This window comes from Maylandia zebra, linkage group LG23 (genome assembly GCF_041146795.1).
Source record: "Maylandia zebra isolate NMK-2024a linkage group LG23, Mzebra_GT3a, whole genome shotgun sequence".
Taxonomy (NCBI): Eukaryota; Metazoa; Chordata; class Actinopteri; order Cichliformes; family Cichlidae; genus Maylandia; species Maylandia zebra.
The window spans coordinates 41,543,520-41,561,315 of NC_135188.1; the positions used below are offsets into that span (position 1 = coordinate 41,543,520).

The following is a 17,796-nucleotide window of genomic DNA, read 5'->3' on the forward strand; positions in this document are numbered from 1 at the left end:
CTTCACCCTCCACATCCTCTCGAGCTCTTCTCTGAGCCCTTGGTATTTCTCCAGCTTCTCGTGTTCCTTCTTCCTGATATTGCTGTCATTCGGAACCGCTACATCGATCACTACGGCCGTCTTCTTCTGTTTGTCTACCACCACTATGTCCGGTTGGTTAGCCACCACCATTTTGTCCGTCTGTATCTGGAAGTCCCACAGGATCTTAGCTCGGTCATTCTCCACCACCCTTGGGGGCATCTCCCATTTTGACCTCGGGACTTCCAGGTTATACTCGGCACAGATGTTCCTGTATACTATGCCGGCCACTTGGTTATGGCGTTCCATGTATGCCTTGCCTGCTAGCATCTTGCTAGCATCTTGGAGCAGAGGATCGCAAGTTCGATTCCTGCCTGGGGCGTCTGTAATCCAGTAAGGGTCCTAAGGCTAGACCCCCTACAGGCCTACCGCAGACATGAGCGAGACAGATAAATATGAAGGCATGCCGGCTCGGACGTCACCCGGATCAACAAGGTCCGCGTCAGGTGTTGAGGAACCAGGGCACCCTGACGAAAAGTAGGCTACTGGAACAAGAAGGCATCAGTGGGCAAGTAACCCCGGTGGAAGAGGCTACATGAATAGGATGAGGGACATATATATATATATACAGACAAAAGGGAATAAGATAGAAAAGCAAGAAGGATGCAATGATGAAAGAAAACTTTAACACAAACCCTTCCAGGACATTCATCCAATGCTTTTAGTTTATACAAAGACATGAGTGTTTTTGAACTTAGTGCCACAGTGCAAACTCCCACATCCCCAATTTGGACAGAATTTTGAAAATGGCAAACCGGCAATTCTTCCTGTTGACGTTTCTAGCAGAAAGACTCCTACCATTTGCAGCACTGTGCAATATTCTTGAACATGAACAAACTGTCTCACAGAACTTCACAAAAGCAGACAAAAACAGTTGAGCTGAGCAAGATGCTGCAGAGAGAAATGTGAGGCATGTTTGTGAAGCAGGGCTCTGTGCATGGCCTCTGAAACGTCCCCACATGGAAGCTAGCAGACAAATATTTCTACATATTCTGTGACATTAAAAAACAATTATTACTTATTGCTTGGTTAGGTTTAACTAACAAATCTACTCAGTGAGAATTAGGAAAAGATCGTGGTTTGGGTTAAGGTGCCACTTTCAGTCAGAAAAGATTTACCATGAAATCAAGATGAGGAGGCTTGCACTGAGATCTCCAGCTGCCTTACGGGGATGATCTGGGTTCCAACACTTGAAAGCGAACAAGGATCGTCTGCTTAGGTTCTTCAGACCGTACAAACGGTCGGTAGTTTTGGTGCAGAGGGAAGGAGGAGGGGCACGGCAGGAAAAACAATGGAGATTAAAAGAGATTAGTGAAAGAAAAATGATGGAGGTGGTGGTGTGAAAAGAGCGCAAGAAGAGCCAAAAAGTGAGGCGAGGCAAAGACAATGAACAGAAGAGCAGGAGGAACTCAAACAAGAGGAAGGGCAGAGATGAGAGATTAAAAAAACAAGAAAAGGTAAGAAGATACAAGATGTGGAGAGGAACTATAAAGAGGAGAGGAAAGGAGATATAGAGGAGAGGAAACATGGAGATGAGAGGAAAAAGAACACACACACGCACACACACACACGGAGTTGCCACTTTGCCACAGCAGCATTTAAAGCTGTAATGACAGGCCAGAGAGTGATAAGAGTCTCTGAGTGGAGAGGCCACTATAGCTGCTCTCCTCTCCCTGCTAACAACTGTAATTATCCAAACTCCACACTCACTACTATTGATCTCTCCCTCCTCCTCCCCCAGCCTGAGAATGTGTGTGCCTATGTCTCTCTCTCTCTCTCTGACAGGGTGACAGCAGAGTGCGTCTCTCTCAGCACAAGAGTTGTTCACACCTGCTGCCGGTAGCTGTGGAGAGCAGCGACAAGGACTTGGACAAATACGTGACAGCCGCGAAAACACAAATATTGGTGCAGCTCCGATGTTCCCCTTCATGGTGTGTGTTAAGTATGAGCAGTGTGTGTGTGTGTGTGTGTGTGTGTGTATTTGTTTGTGTGCACTCTCATGTCTCTCACACCTGGTTTGAAGAACATAGCTACAGCTCAACAACAGTGTTGTGTGTATTGGTGTGTGTATGTTCATTTATTTAGAATGTACTCGCAAGGATAGAAAGCTTTGAAGTGGATAGTCCTTGCTTTTGAGTCTGCTTTTGTTTTAGTTGTTCATATTTCTTTATGTATAATAGTTTCCATACAAATAAAGGAGATCTTTCTGCTTCTACTGTAAGTTGTAGGATGAAGATTTGTTTTAATGTTACTGGACTACATAAGCAGGTATGTAAAAGCACTTGAACCGTATTCTCTTTTTTCATCCATGTGAGTCACAAAACTGTGGTCAAAATCATTTCAATCCAAATGCTTACGAGTTTTTCAACTTCTTTCGATAATATCACAAGACCATGTTTTGGAGGGGGCTCCTGTACAACAGTTTAAAAATTGCCCAAATGTATCTGTTCTAGCCAGAAAAGGTTGGTCTTGTTAAATCATGGTGATAATCCAAGCTAAGTGCTACTCCTGCAGACTTTTCAGTTTAATTGAATTCCGTTCGGTTTAAACTAAATAGTGCAAAATCACAACAACAGTCATCATAAGAAGCTTTATAATGTAAGGTAAAGATCCTACAACAATACAGAGAAAACCCCAACAATTACACAACCTCCTTTGACTAAGTGCTTGGGGACAGTGAGAAGGAAAAACTCCCTTTTAACAGGAAGAAAACTCTAGAACATGTGCAATGACCAGTTAGGGGTAAGGTGGAGGTGAGCCAGAGATTAATGATAACTAATAATTAAATGCAGAGTGGTGTATAAACACAGAGAGTGAAAAGAGATGAGTGAAGAAGAAAAAGGGAGTAAAAATCATCACAAGTAAAACATACAGTGGTGTGAAAAAATGCTTTCCCCCCTCAACGAAGTTAAGTTACCCCTTAGCGATAACTGGCCGTGAGTCTTTCGCAGTGCTGTGGAGGAATTTTTGCCCAATCATCTTTGCAGAATTGTTGTAATTCAGCGACGTTGGAGAGTTTTCGAGCACGAACTGCCTTTTTATGGTCATGCTTCCGATTTGATTCAAATCAGGATTTTGATTTGGCCACTTTTGTGTTTCTTAAACCAATCAGATGTGGACTAACGGATGTGTTTTGGATCACTGTCCTGCTGCAACACACAAATGTGCTTCAATTTGAGGTCAGAACAGATAGCTGGACATTCTCTTTCATGATGTTTTGGTAGACGGCACAATTCATGGTTCCATTTACCACAGCAAGTCTTCTAGGTCCTGAGGCAGCTAAACAGCCACAGACCATCACACTACGATCGCCATATTTTACTGCGTGATGTTCCGTTTCTCCAATGCTTTGTTACTTTTACATCAGATGTAATGGGACTTAAACCTCCCAACTGAGGCAAGTGAGGCCTGCAGTTCTTTGGATGTTGTTCTGGGGTCTTTGTCTGTGACCTCTTGGATGAGTCGTTGCAGTGCTCTTCGGATAATTTTGGTTGGCCAGTCACTGTTCCATGTTTTTGCCATTTGTGGATTTTGGCTCCACTTTCATTCTCATTTGTTCCTGAATTTCCTTGGATCGCGGCATGATGCCTGTCTTTTGAGGAGCTTTTGGTCTACTCCGCTTTGTCAGGCAGGCCCTATTTCAGTGATTTCTTTTTTGAGAACAGATGTGGCAATAATCCGGCCTGGCTGTGGCTAAAGAAATTCAACCCAGCTTCTACCTGCCCTTAGTTAATGTATAATATTATGACAATGTGATGTCATGTGCAAATTCCTTGAGAGTTGTCCACCATATTGGGTGACTGGTTGGAAGTTGTTCCTGGAGCTTGCTGGCTCTCGCTGGGTGAAATCAGTTGCAAAGAAGGCACTGCACCAAAAATCTCCCAGTGATTGCTTCGATTGCTATCAGATTGTCACTGTTACCTGTGGTTTTTCATGCTTGTCTTTAAAAACATGCTGACTGCAAGCTGAGCGGTACTAAAACTTTAAAAAGTGCAACAAAAACTGGAAATTGAGAACGTTTTTTTGCTTTAACTTGTTTGTAGTGGCAACTGAATATGGACATTGTCTGCACTTTGACATCTGTTCGTTAGCCTTGCTACTGGGCAGGAAAATGAAGGAAAAAGAAGATGGTACTCAGCCTCCTTGGGCTGAAAAGAGGTACAGGTTAGGTAGAAGAACAAGAGTAACTTGAAACTTCACCCAGCAAAAAGAAAAAGTAGTCCAAACTCAAACCAAAACAAGAATGGATCTCTGGAACTTGAGATGCTTCAAAAGCAGCCATCAGTTGGCATTATTTTTACTAAATCAATAAAGCCAATATCGCAGGTGAACTGCAGCCCTGAACATTTCTACACTGAGATGTGTGTGAGAATGCAATCATCAGATTCAGCTGCACTCAACATTAAATGCTCTTTAACCTTGTTAACAAAGTTATAAGCATGACTCTACTAGTGAAGCAGACTGCCATAGTGTCTGCTAAGGGTTTAAAAACTGTATAGTTTAGACATTACTCATGCAATGACCGCTGTCTGACCTTCCAGCTAGGAGCGAGAAAAAGTGTCAGGCAGCTAAACTTCTGATAATCATACTAAAGCTCCACCAACTTTGAAATGAGGCGATAACAAAATGCCTCCCTGACACTGACCAAAGATAAAGACGGTTATTTTTATTAGCACTTAAGGAGACATAGAGGGAAATTAAGCTGAGCGGCTTTTGTTAAAAACACTAACCTTGTCAAATTTTTCCACACAAGCTAAAATATAATCTGTTTCCAAGATTTCTTTTAAGCAGCTGGACTACCTACTGTGCTTTTTTTGTTTTTGTTTTTTACTTTAAAGTTTTATTAAATTTAAACGTGTTTTCTTTTTATTACAGTTTTACCTTTTGATTTTCTTCTAAGCACATTGCTTACTTATGGAAAAATACTTTGGTGCTGTTTGTTGAAAGCTTAAAAAAAAAACAAGGCTTTAATGTTGGTTTTTAATGAGGAGCCCTAACAACACAAGTCATTATTAAAGAAGATAAAGATGTGGAGAGCATGTTTGTAACAGCCACAAAGACCCGAAGAAGAAAAATAACGGAGTGAAACTGGAAATGTCAGGGCTTTAAGTGTCGAATCTAATCAGCTGAGCTGTCATTATAAAGGCAAGGTTAATAGCAGCTGACAGAATCACCTTCAGCAGACACCGAGATAAGAAAAGGTCTTTTTATTAGCACGCTGGAGCAGATACAAACACACACGTACACAGACATATATACATATAAAGTGTATATATTGTTGTGCGTATGTGAGCACATGTAAACACCGGGAGATCTCGTCTTGTAGCTCTATGTGGAACGTCAGATAGTGCCATTCAGCAGGGAGAAGGATTTACAAGTCGCGTTGTGGCCTTGACACCCAGACAAAACCCCTCTTTTGTTCCCCCCATCACCTGGGCCAGATTTATGACGTCCAATTACAAGCAGGGATGCTAACAGTATTCCCCATTAGCCTATCAAATGCTTTAGTGGTTGTTCCTTCAAAAGGGTTATCTGGCTTTTCAGCAGGGGCGTAAGCAATTTATGGCCCCCCCAAGAAGATCTGAACAAAGACCTCCCTGGCTCTGCTTTTTGTTTTCCTGCGCCGCTCCCCAGGACAGGTAATTAACAGGGAAGGAGTTTGTGGTTAATTTGTGAGATAATTATCTAAATTAAACTGCCTTTCGTCGCACGGGGGCTCTATCGCTCTCTCGTACTTGCCCGCGTGCACGCGATCTCCTTCTATCACTTGATGAGGGTGGTCAGGGTATTGTGCGGCTGTAGAAACACAACCAGTAATGACATGTTCCTCTTTCTTTCCTTTTGTTTTCTTCTGCTTTGTTTTGCTTTTCTTTGTTTTTTAGTTAGGGAAGTAGTAAATGAAGAGGGTAAAAGAGCAAAGAGAGCGATATTGAGGAGCACAGAAAGAGAGGGAGATAATGGCAAGAATCAGTTTAGTTACAGACTTTACCAGATGACAAAGGAGAACAGTGCCATTAACACACACACACTATAATTTGATCTGCTGCAGCTGTTATTTATCAGGTAGCTCTGAATAGCAGTGCTCATCAGCGAGTCTCACTGTGTGCATCTCGGGAAAAGCTGGCTCAGGAGATCAGATTACTGAGGCAAGATCTGGAGTGGAAATCCAAATTTAGTCTGCAGGAGCAACATCCAGCAGTGATTCAAGTGGGTTCCTTGAAGCAGAGATTCCCACAGATTTGTAGCACCTGATAACGATCCTGCTAAAGACCACTGGGCAAAAATATAGTTAACGCTCCGCAACCATCTTTTAGGTATAGAACTTCCTCATCCCTTCAGATACGTCTTATTTTGTTGACCTTAACATGCATGGCAACAAGAGTGAACCCAAACGTGCAGAAAGTTCCCACATGTCCTACATTAGTTTGCCTTTAGCTAGGTAGGCTACCAAGGTATATTTTGTAACTTAATTACCACAACCTGCAACCTTGGGTTAATTGGCTTAGGCACCTGTGATGCTGGAGTTGGACTTACTGCTGGAGATCCAGCTAATTACCCAAATGAAAGAGTAATTTATTGCATGTGTACACATGTGAATCTAATTCTGTGGGAAACATTAAAACAACAACCTTTTTGTGTCTCTTTGTCATTGTTTGACTTGCCAGGAATAAATGTTAACCACCACCTCAAAGAAAAAGACTAGGATAGGCCTGCATTGAGCAGACCGGTTCAGTAATACATCTGTGCCCATACATCCCGATAAAGTATACTGACCCATTTACATACAGATGTTTCACTTATTTGTCTATATACTCTATTTGACCTAGTCCAATCCTAATCATTTGCACAACTTTCTAATATTTACATTGCAATATTTTTAAATTGTTTATGTATTTATGTATTTGTCTTCTATCAATTAAAATTCACAAATGGGAAAATATCATATGATTAGATGAAAGACAGCCAGGTCTACAAAGCATAATTGTAAGACTTTCCTACCAACCTGGATTTTTGACCAATGCCTTTGAAAAGAAGCAGGTGAATATGTGAAATCAGCACAGAGTCACAGTGACATGCTGTTAACTTTTACTGTTACAACAAGCTGCAGCAAAAAAAGTGTCTGAATCCACATTTAAATATCATGATAAAATTACAGCAGTCACTTGATGCAAATCAGAAAGAAGAAAAAATACTTTTGATATTAGGTGAATAGCCTTTAAAAGCCTTATATGCAATCTAGACTACAGTGGAGCTGCTAAAACGTTAATTGTTTATTGGAAGAACTGTTGAATTTTAAGCTCTTCTGATTGCACATTCAAAAGTCTTTTTTAAGTGTTGTATGCCCACCACAAATGCTTCTCAAATTGGTGGGAAAAAAACGTCAGCACTCTGAAAAGCCAAGTATGGAGTAGGCAGTAAAAAGGACTGAATAGTCAACTTTAAAAACCTCAAAAATCAGTGAGGAGGGGAAAAGGCAGAAGAAAAGAAAGTACACAGCCACAGCTTGACAAACAAGGAACACACGCAAGTCTTAATACCCATAAAAACTGCAAGTATGCTAGCTACAGTCGGTTGCTGTAAAGAAATAACTTTAGGATTTAGCATAAGTGGATGTATGACTCTATGTGGTAGCAGCTGGGAGTTCAGGGTGAACGGATCGTATCCCCATGTCGGTGACAACATGGGCTTCAATCTAAAGTCTTAAATCAAACTCCTGGCCTCCAGCAGAAAAAGTTTTTCCTGAGAAAATTTCATTAGAATTAGCCATTTTTCATGCTGCTTTTCAAATTCGATACATCATAATTTGCATAAAAATGTGCCCGCATGGAAACCCAGCTAGCGCGGCTGTGTCTGTCTTACTCTCTCTGTCCTCATCCATCCCTCCTCACTTCCCCTCTCTCTCTGTACTGTATGAAGGAGGGATGATCGCTCCCTGTCACATCTGTTGGCACGTTGCCATCAAGCCTTGACAGGAAAATAACACTCTTCAGGGAAAATAATACACTCGTTCTGCCGTCGGCGCTCCCAGACACATGCCTCGCTGAGTGTGTGTGCACGCGTGCACCTAAAAGCCCTCGCTGTTGCTGTCAACCTGAGCACAAAGGATCACTTTATATGATTAGTATGCATCTCTGAAAAACATACTGAACAAAAAGCCCTGCCCCGAATGCTGCTCCACGCCAATTAATGGATTAAGAAATTATTTTGAGGCGAGGCTTGTTGTGAGACAGCTATGATACGTGGCTGGAGAGGCATTTCTCTTGTGGTTATTGCCAGCTATAAGGCCCGAAAGCTTTTTGATCATACAGCAGCAACATATACAACAAGATATTTGTCTTTGCTGAGTGACAAGGCCCATAAGACATCCCTCTGCTCTATTTAAAGCAAAGAAAAAGAGCTCGGTCCCTCTGAAAAGGTTCACATAAAACACTCTCTGGCAGCCATATCGGAGACTCTCGAGCAGCAGTGCTGGGGCCAATTCACTGTGTAGATTCAAACCGACAACCTTCCAGATCACTTCAGGCTGTGCTGTCCGCCACGCACAATCAGCGCTGCGCGGTTCAGAGGACAAAAGCCACTATGACACGGCAGTTAACCCAAGCCTGACAGAGCCCTGGACCCCAATTTAACCCTCTGCTCTCCCAGCTCTCAGCCCTGTGTTAAGAGCTGCATTTATGGGTTTTTGGAAAAGGTGAAAATAGAGATTGAAATCGACTTGGCCCCCGAGAATGACATTTGATTTCTTACTTAGTGGTGCTCTGGTTTAGGAGTGCATGGGAGTGTGTCTGTGTGTGTATTACATGGGGGAGGTGGGGTGGTTGCTTTAACCCTATTCATGCCTGTACAATGACGTGTTTTTATTTTTTATTTTTACATTAGGAAATATAATAAGTTTCTGACTGTTCTTAACAGCCCCACTGACTGTATAACCAACGGCTTTTGGAACAGAAGGGTCTTTTGTGGAAATATGGCTGATGTTAAAAATGTATTTTGCGATTGCTGTTTGCTAATATGCTGCTGAGGGACTATTCTTCTGGTCAGGCTTCTCTAAAAGGCAAAAATGCTCAAAAGTGGCTCTTAAAATTCTCCAGAGGCCAAGGTAATGTTTCCCTGTGTTTACCCAAAATGTTCAGGGTTTTTTTATTGTTGTTTTTTTTTTTTTGTAAATTTTCCCCACGACCCTCAAAAGGATAAATGGATGAAATTGTCAGGCAGCACAGAGGCATGGTGGTTAGCACTGTCGCTGAAGGTCCTGAGTTCAATTCCACCATCAGGCCGGGGTCTTTCTGTGTGGAGTTTGCATGTTCTCCCCGTGTTTGCGTGGGTTCCATCCAGGTACTCCGGCTTCCTCTCACCTTCCAAAAACATGCAGTTTGTGGGGATAGGTTAATTGATTAATCCAAATCGCCCATAGGTGTGAATGTGAGTGCAAATGGATGTCTGTCTCTGTGTGTTAGCCCTGCAACAGACTGGTGACCTGTCCAGGGTGAACTCCGCCTCTCGCCCTATGACAGCTGGGATAGGCTCCAGCGCCCCCCGCGACCCTGAAATGAATAACCGGAAACGGATGGATGGACCATCAACCACCTGAAATTGTCCAGTTTAGAGCAATTATCTCAACCAACTAATATAATCATTTAGTTAGAAGCTAACTAATATTGGTCAATAAAATTGCTAAGTTCTGATACTACCTATGGAAAACTTGTGTTATTGAAGTTTTTCAAAGTATGAGGACTGATACAGTCTGCATTAGGAGCCAAATGCACATGACTGAATCAGGAGATTCAAGTTTAGTGATAGATTGAGTTTTAGAATTCATCTCGAATAAGATTTGATTGCTTTGCAGCTAGCGCTGGTCAGGTTAGTGTTAGCCACCTTGAATGAAGTAACAGCATCTTTTAAAGTCACTGGTAGTCACTTCAACTGCTTACCACAAAGTGATGTTACACATTAGTAACAGTGTTGTTTTTTGTTTTGTTCTTTGCCTGGCATTCCCACAACAGCACACATTTTACAGGCATTTCTTAAAACACCCGATAGACACTACTTAACTTTCATTATTGTACAAGTTGTAATAACAGCTTGTACTTTATCTGCAAGCATGTGCATAAAACTAATTTCATTTTGAGAGTTTTTATGTTAAAAAGATCTTGTCACTCTGAAGCCTGAATTTCAAAATCTATAACTTTTTTAAAGTGGTTTAGCGTATCAAAAAAGTCATAGTGGGGAGTGCTGGTTCGAAAAGATGGATCCCCATTTTGATTGCAAAACATGTCTCCTCTATGAAAGTAAGCAGCGTGAAAAAAATAGGACACGTCACACTAAACATTCCCCTCCAGCATGTTTGGATACCAGCATCACTCCAGCCCCTGTGCTGCCTACTTTCCTGCCCTGTGCACTCACTAGCAAAGCTAAAAATACATTTGCTCATGTAATTAGAAATATATTGAAAATACTTTCTAATGGTGTAAGTACCCAATGTGATACACGGTTTAAAAAAAGAAAAAAAAGAGGAAAAAAAAGAGGAGCGTGTAGCGTTACATCAGCCCGCTGATTGGTATCCTGTCCATTATAGACCCTGAAAAGAGCTCAATTCTCAACAACATGGAAAATGGCAGTCCATTTTCCTCCACTAATTCAAACAACATAGCTCCTCTAAAATCAATGTAATTGGCCCAGCCATTTACTTAGACTGAATATCTTGTGTAATGCTCGGAGTAGAGTGATGATGGCGGTGTAGTTCCTTCATCGTGTAGGGGTATAAGTAGGGCGCGGTGGGGGGGACACCAGCATGGATGATTGGGGAGTCTATTTAAATATATACACAGGCAGATTTGCATTTATGATGCTTGTCAACAGTTCACACAGCAGCTTTAATCCCACGTTGTTTTTTTTAGATTTATAGTATAAGTGTGGCTACGTTTCACTGATAAAAAGCCAAGCATAAAAAAAATCTTGCTTAGGTAGTTTCTAAGAGTGTCATTTGTCATTTACTTCCCCGTGATTCAAATATCAAATCAGCCTAAACTGATGGGACCCACCTTGCAGTTTCCCCTTATATGATGGCAGCACAAATTAGGTCTCAGACAGTAATAACAATGGATCAACAGAGAACAGCGCATGTTTTGGGGAAGACGGGATCACAGCAATGATAGAGGGGAGAGTAATAGAACCAGGAAATACTTATTATTCCTAAAAATGTGGATTCAAAAAGGAAGCCAACTGTGCTGCTTGAGAGTGTGTTGCCCCTGCAGTGAATGTAATGGGACAGGAAGACAAAGCTGTGCTGATATACACCCCAAACTACAGGAACAACACACAACCAACAGCAAAATCACCTGGGCCAAGTCTAAGCCATAAACTGTATGCAAAAGATGGATGTGACCAATGTGCCATCACTCATTTGCTCGTGGAGTCTGTTTTGGGTACCTTCAAGTTACCATTTTGGATTTTAAAAACCTGGATCTCAAAAATGAGGGTTGGATCTGAGTGAGAACGCAAAGACACAACAACTTATGCATTACACTTTGCCTAACCCATACACTCGTTCATTATCTATTTTACTCTAACTCGGACCATAACTTTTTCAAAATGAACATAACTATTTATTGAAAAAGACATCAAACTACCTCCCGAGAAATAAAATCACCAGGAAAATGTGTACTCAAGTAGTAAATAAACTCAGAAGTAAGGTAATTCCCCCCAATAAACTTAATATAAAGAAATGGCCTTAAGAGTCAGAGTCGCCACCTACTGGCTATTAGAAAGACTGCAAGTTTAGGGCACTTTAGCGCTACCCTCACATACCCCAACTGTAAGGCAGAAATTAAAGTTTCCTGTTGGTTTTTTTGTTTGTTTGTTTAAGTTATGAAGACCCTGGTGTTTGACTCTCTTTCCAGCTCTGAACACAATTTGCCGCTCGCCTCACTGGGGTGTGAAAACCACAAAACCACAATGCACTTACTGTGACAGTGTTTGCAGACACATGCTGGTTATATGGTTTCAGCAGGGCAGTAATCAACATCAGGTAAGCACTGGCCATGTGGGCATGAATGACAAGAGCTTGGTTTTCTCCTCACAAGTCTGCACTTTGAGATTCAGTTTTAGAAACACCAAAATAATTCCACAAAAAGTGCCCTTTTTTCAGGTTAACTGAAACGTTGACATTTATTAGGCTAGACGGGCTTTTGAATTATGATAATACAATTTTTTTAGACTGACCAACAGTACACTTGGGTCTGCAGTTATTTAACTGTCTCTTCTGAATCTGATCATCTTCACCAAACAGCAATATTAATTTACAAGATTTACTAGAAAATAAAATCCATTTCATAGTATTAAGATAAGCAATTAGAAAAATTTTAAGTTGAGGAATGCATAACTTCCTGCTGCCCTTTTTCCTAATTGAATCAGGTGATCACCATTACACTTTCAGCTTTCAGCAGTCAGGATTTTTACCCAATATTTTGTTTTCTTCACAATGCAGCACAAATGTGTCTTTCGGTTCATTTAAAATATTAAGACCAAATATTAAGACAAATAACTGAAAGTAGCTGCAAGCTCCACGCAGTAGCACCATGAACGTACCCCCCTCTTTCTTATAAAAGCAACAGCAGTTTTTGTTCTCTTGTAAAAAAAGAAGAAAGATAAGGAGAAAGAAACTGCTTGTTCTCTGGATTTTTGGAAAGACTGGGTTTAGGAAACGTGTGTCTGTTTGTATTTGTATTTTTATGTAAAATGTACTTGAACCCAGGCTATATTTGTCGATGCATTAGAGGCGGAGAGGCGGTCGCTCTGTGCTGGAGGCCCTCTCACCAGGATCTGTTTGTCAGCTCCCATGTTTACTGCGTCGAGAATGAATGCATTCGGATATCCATCACATTAGCACGGTTTGATAGCAGGCTGGCACTTTGAGGCAATTCAGTCCACAGGAAGACTCTCGTATCCCACTGGTCCCTGCTTTTTCTGCAAATGGTTTGGAAAGCTTCACACCACTTATATTTCACAGGTTTCTTTTTTAAAATCAATTTCAGTGTAGTTGTTGCTGGTAGATTTTGGCTGTTTTATTGAATTCTGCAGTAAAGTTATTTATTTTGGCTTCATTTCTATAGCTCTCACCTCCTTTTTTTAGTGAAATACCTACTCGAGTTTGCAGACTGTTTCTAAACTTATGTTTAAATGTTGACACAGAGCAAATCTCTCCTCATTTTCAACTGCAACCAGACATTTTTACATTGGCCATTCATGCATGCCTTCTATAGCCTTTATTCTGTGAGATTTGCAAATGAAAATAACTAAAAAGAAAAAGTAGAAATGGCAAAACATCAAATGTAAAATTAGAGGACAAAGGACATCACCAATAAGATGTTGTCATAAAATCATTTTTATCAAAGATGTTAAAATGATAGTGGTTTGAACTGCCAATACACCATTAGCCAGCAGCCACGACCAAAGACTCACCGGCCATCAACCAGGGCACGCTAAGAGCTGGAGGTCTGACATCATTAAAGACGGCAAACAGATTAGACTGAGAAGATCCAACACTTCTACAGTCTTACTGTAAACTGTACATTCTGTGGTCAGACCTATTTGCCCGTTGCTACTTGGGATCTATATATATGACAAAGCTTTTAAAACTCATTTCAGAGCAAAAAATCTTAGATTTGGACCAGAGTTCAGAAACAACCAGTACAAAACTGTAAGACGAGCAACTCGAATACCTAACCTGAATTCAGACTTGAAGACAAAAAATAGAAGCGGCAAAAATTTAAAAGCCTCCTCTGAATGTGTCTTTGTTGTTTGGAGAATTGTAAAGCAAAATGAGCATGACTGAGAACATATATAATAAATATATATAAATATGTAAAAATACATTTAAAATTACTGTCTGTAAAATAGTTTTCCACCTTAAATTCAACATATTTTTGTGGCATTTTCAGCTATAGAAAGAAATCATAATATTTGAAAGTAAAACCAAGAACAAGCTAACTGTGTGCACAATCAGAGCTTTAGATGTGCTTTAAATGCATTCTGTGTGTTTAATGTAGTGGTGGACATTCAGCACTTGTGTAATCATGGAAAGTAACTATGAAATATAAAGTTACAACTATATAATTGTTTAAAATAGTGTTTGGAAATGTTTTCAAAATGTCTATACTATTAATATAGTAGAATGACGAGTCAGTCACCAAAGAAATAAACAGATTATATTTTAAAAAGAAATGTGTGTTGTGATACGAGTGCTGGTCACCTTGTATTTCTCCTATAAGCAGCGATAACCATCGGCTGACCATGACGTCCTGCTTTCAGCACTCCCCACAAGCCCAACAGGACTGGGGAGGAACTGTAAAGTTTGACTTTGGGCCTACAGGTCAAACCTGGGATTAAAGGAGCTCACATGCTTCAGTTCAAGAGTGCAGATTTTTTTAAAGACAGCTAAAATCAATAAATTGTGTTTAAATATTTTATTTGGATTTACATTATATGAGTATATTTATGTTATTAGAGTCTTTTTTTTTCTTTTACAACATTTGAGGGAGTATTGTCTTAATTTCATTATGCTTGTTGATGACAATAAAGACTTATGAACTAATTAGCTCAACAGACCTTCCTGATATTTGGAGACACTTACAGTTTTAACCCAACCTGTTTAAATTCTGTGCACAAGGATAAAAATTACAAATATAAACAAATTAATTACATCAGACTTATCAGCTATGGCACATCTAAACAGATAAGTTCTTTCACAGAAAGTTTGTGTTTAGTTTTACACATCAGACTTCCTGCAGCATTTAGAGTCAAACCACCTGTTGTTTTTCTCCAGTCTTCGTACCCAGTTAACCCCGGTCTCAGCGAGGAGTGAACAACAGTTTCACAATCCAGTCACATCTGAGAACTGAAGCTAATGGCGCAGCAACAGGTCGAGGCTCCGAGCTCACATAATGGCAGGCTTTATTCCACTCAAGCTCGTTTGGCCATTATGGTACAGTTAGTCTAAATAACAGCTGAAGAAATGGCATAATGCGCACATAGTGAGGAGAAGTGATATTTCCTACCCACCTATTCATATTTTAATCTCCGAGCCTCTGGAAAAAAACAGGCGCAATGAAAGGTTCTCCTGTGTATGAGCAGAAACTGTGGATTAATATTTTACAGTGTTTTAATGAACTAAAATTGCAGATTTTAAATAAATAAATAATCTAAATTATTCTCACACTGTGGTTGAGCTGAGCAGCCTGTGGTGATGTGACCATTTCTCTGTTCTAGCTCTAATCTGATGCACTTGAATCTTAAATGGAGACATTTGGAGGCCATGCTAAAAAGGTCTACCTCAAACTGAACCGAAACTGCATGTTTAATGAGACTGTGATGCTAATTTTGTGGGGTATTTCATTTCTTATTTGGAAAATTAAAATGTCATCTTCTGTGTTTTCAGTTTAATCACAGGGGTCAGTCCTTTCTCCCCGGAATATAAAAAGTTTTCAATATAAAAAAGCAAATATTAAACAAACACTATTGTAATGTGATGCCTTGTACTGCTATGAAGAGATGGCATTCTCTCAAATTAAGCTGTCTCTTAGCTGAACTTTGACTTACAGTGTGACAAACTTTATTGGATTTTACAGTCGTTTTTCACACTGCACAGCCTGTTAGAGGCACAACAACCAGCTATGAATACCAATTCAGAAGGCTTTCATTTTTCTTCTCTTGGTCAGTTAACATTATAGTATATAGTATTATAGAGTTTAGTACACACAAGCAGCTCGGGTTAACACAACTTCAGAGGCCTGTTGGTGGTTTCAATGAGCAGTTTTGAGGCGGATGTCAAGCTCCCTCTAGTGGAGGGTGTCTACCCTCTTCATCGTAGCAATAAAGAATCTATATTGAGCTTTTCTCTCAGACGCTCAGTGCAACAGGTCCTTATTCCTATATGTTACATATGCTACATGTACCAAACAGAGTGCAAAACTCTTGTTACTGGGCTATATAAATAACAAAAATGGCATTTTAATCTGTGCTGTGCCACTGTTGTGAGAAAAATCAATTAAACTAAATGCAAATATTGGTGTTTTAGCTTAGCATGGGAAACAGATATATCTATACTTCAGAGAAAGAAAGTCAAGTTTAAATGTTCAGCTCATACACAACTTTAACAAGAGCCAGAAAAAGATGCAGTGATCGTATACTTGAATAACCTAAAGATGATTTTCCATTTATATCAACATTTCCACATTTTAACACCATTTTCAGACTTAATATGATGTCTTATGATAGTATTCTGACCTAAATGAGTTCAAAACACTGGTAATTTTGACAGGAATGTGTATTGTAAATGACTGTTAAGCTAACAAAATTCATGAAGAAATAATACTATAGAGGTTATTGGTGGTAATTATATGTCTTTATGGTTAAATTTGTTGTCTTAGTTCACCATAATGAGCAATTAGCGGCTTTTTCCTCTTAAAGAAAAAAGCATTTAAAAAAGGACACTGGCATGCTGCTAGTTTAATTGTTCAAATCAGGCTCTGTCAGATAAAATAAAACGTGCTCACAAACTGAAACGTTTAAGCTGATAGCTCTGATAAAACTGAATGTCTAACTCTGTAGAATAACTTAAAACTGTAAAACTGCAGTTACCTGCCAAAAGGAGTAAGTCTGTCCAGCATGAGTGTGCCGACACTGTCTTCCTGTTTGTTAGACTGTGCTGCCATCTAGTGATCTGATCAAGGTTCACACCATCTGTCAACTCAAACAGAGCAATCTAATCTCACCAGTCTGTTCTCTTCCAGCTTTTGTTAAAAAATTCCTTTAATAATTGTGTTTTAGATTTAGATCAACTTTAAATATACTGCACTCATTTCATTTCCTGTTTGTCCTATTTGATGGCAAATTGATCTCTTCTGGGTAAAATTCCACTGGATGCATCTGCACTTTAAATCATCTAAAACATCCTAAGCATTAGAAAACTGTCTGAAGTCATGCAATACAAGATCAAACGATGTTCCTTCTTTGAAAAAGAACCACTCGTCATCATCTGTGCAAAGGATCACTTTAAAGATAAAACACAGGAAGTGGTGCACTTTAACCTTCTGGTGTGTTTGACCTGAAGCGTCTTGTCATGACGAACATGATTCAGTATGGTTCATCTTCACATACACTGGAAATCCAAACACCAGCAGCCACCAATATGAGACTGTTTCACTGACAGGAAGTCCAGTTTAAAAAAAGGAATAAACAATAATTGAAATACAGTAAATCATATCAGATCTGTGTACACTTAAATATACGAGGTCTTTAATGCTGCGCTCTGTTATGACTAATGTTGATCTGTAATTAAAGAGAAACCAGGAAGCCTCAGCAATCACAAGAACCAATGTTTCAAAATATGCTTAATGAAGCAGTGATGTCATTTTGAACAGTTAAATTCATCCTGAAGGTTTTAGCCTCAGCCTGGCACTTAAATCTGAAACTTTTTACAAAGTTTGTATTAAAACAAAATAATATGCTGTATAATTTGTTGTTGTTTATATAATTGGTTACATTGAATATCAGAAACACCCTTTTTTTAGAGTCAGTTTTTGAAGTTCTTTCCTCTTTTACACTTGTGGCCTGAACAGCTTGATGCTGGCTATCCAGCAAAGTGAGAAACTTTTAACATTCAAATGCTTTACAGCAGCAGCAGGATTGAAAGACTGTGTAGCTACATTGCACAAAAGT

At 39.8% G+C, this 17,796-nt stretch overlaps 1 long non-coding RNA gene across 1 annotated transcript; it reads left to right on the plus strand.

The window, feature by feature from the left end:
- The first annotated feature begins 1,869 nt into the window (after window positions 1–1,869).
- On the plus strand, window positions 1,870–12,095 carry LOC143414994 (uncharacterized). Its single transcript, XR_013095603.1, has 3 exons — window positions 1,870–2,009; window positions 2,301–2,346; window positions 11,979–12,095. It is a non-coding gene; the product is annotated as an uncharacterized LOC143414994 (long non-coding RNA).
- Window positions 12,096–17,796: the final 5,701 nt, after the last annotated feature.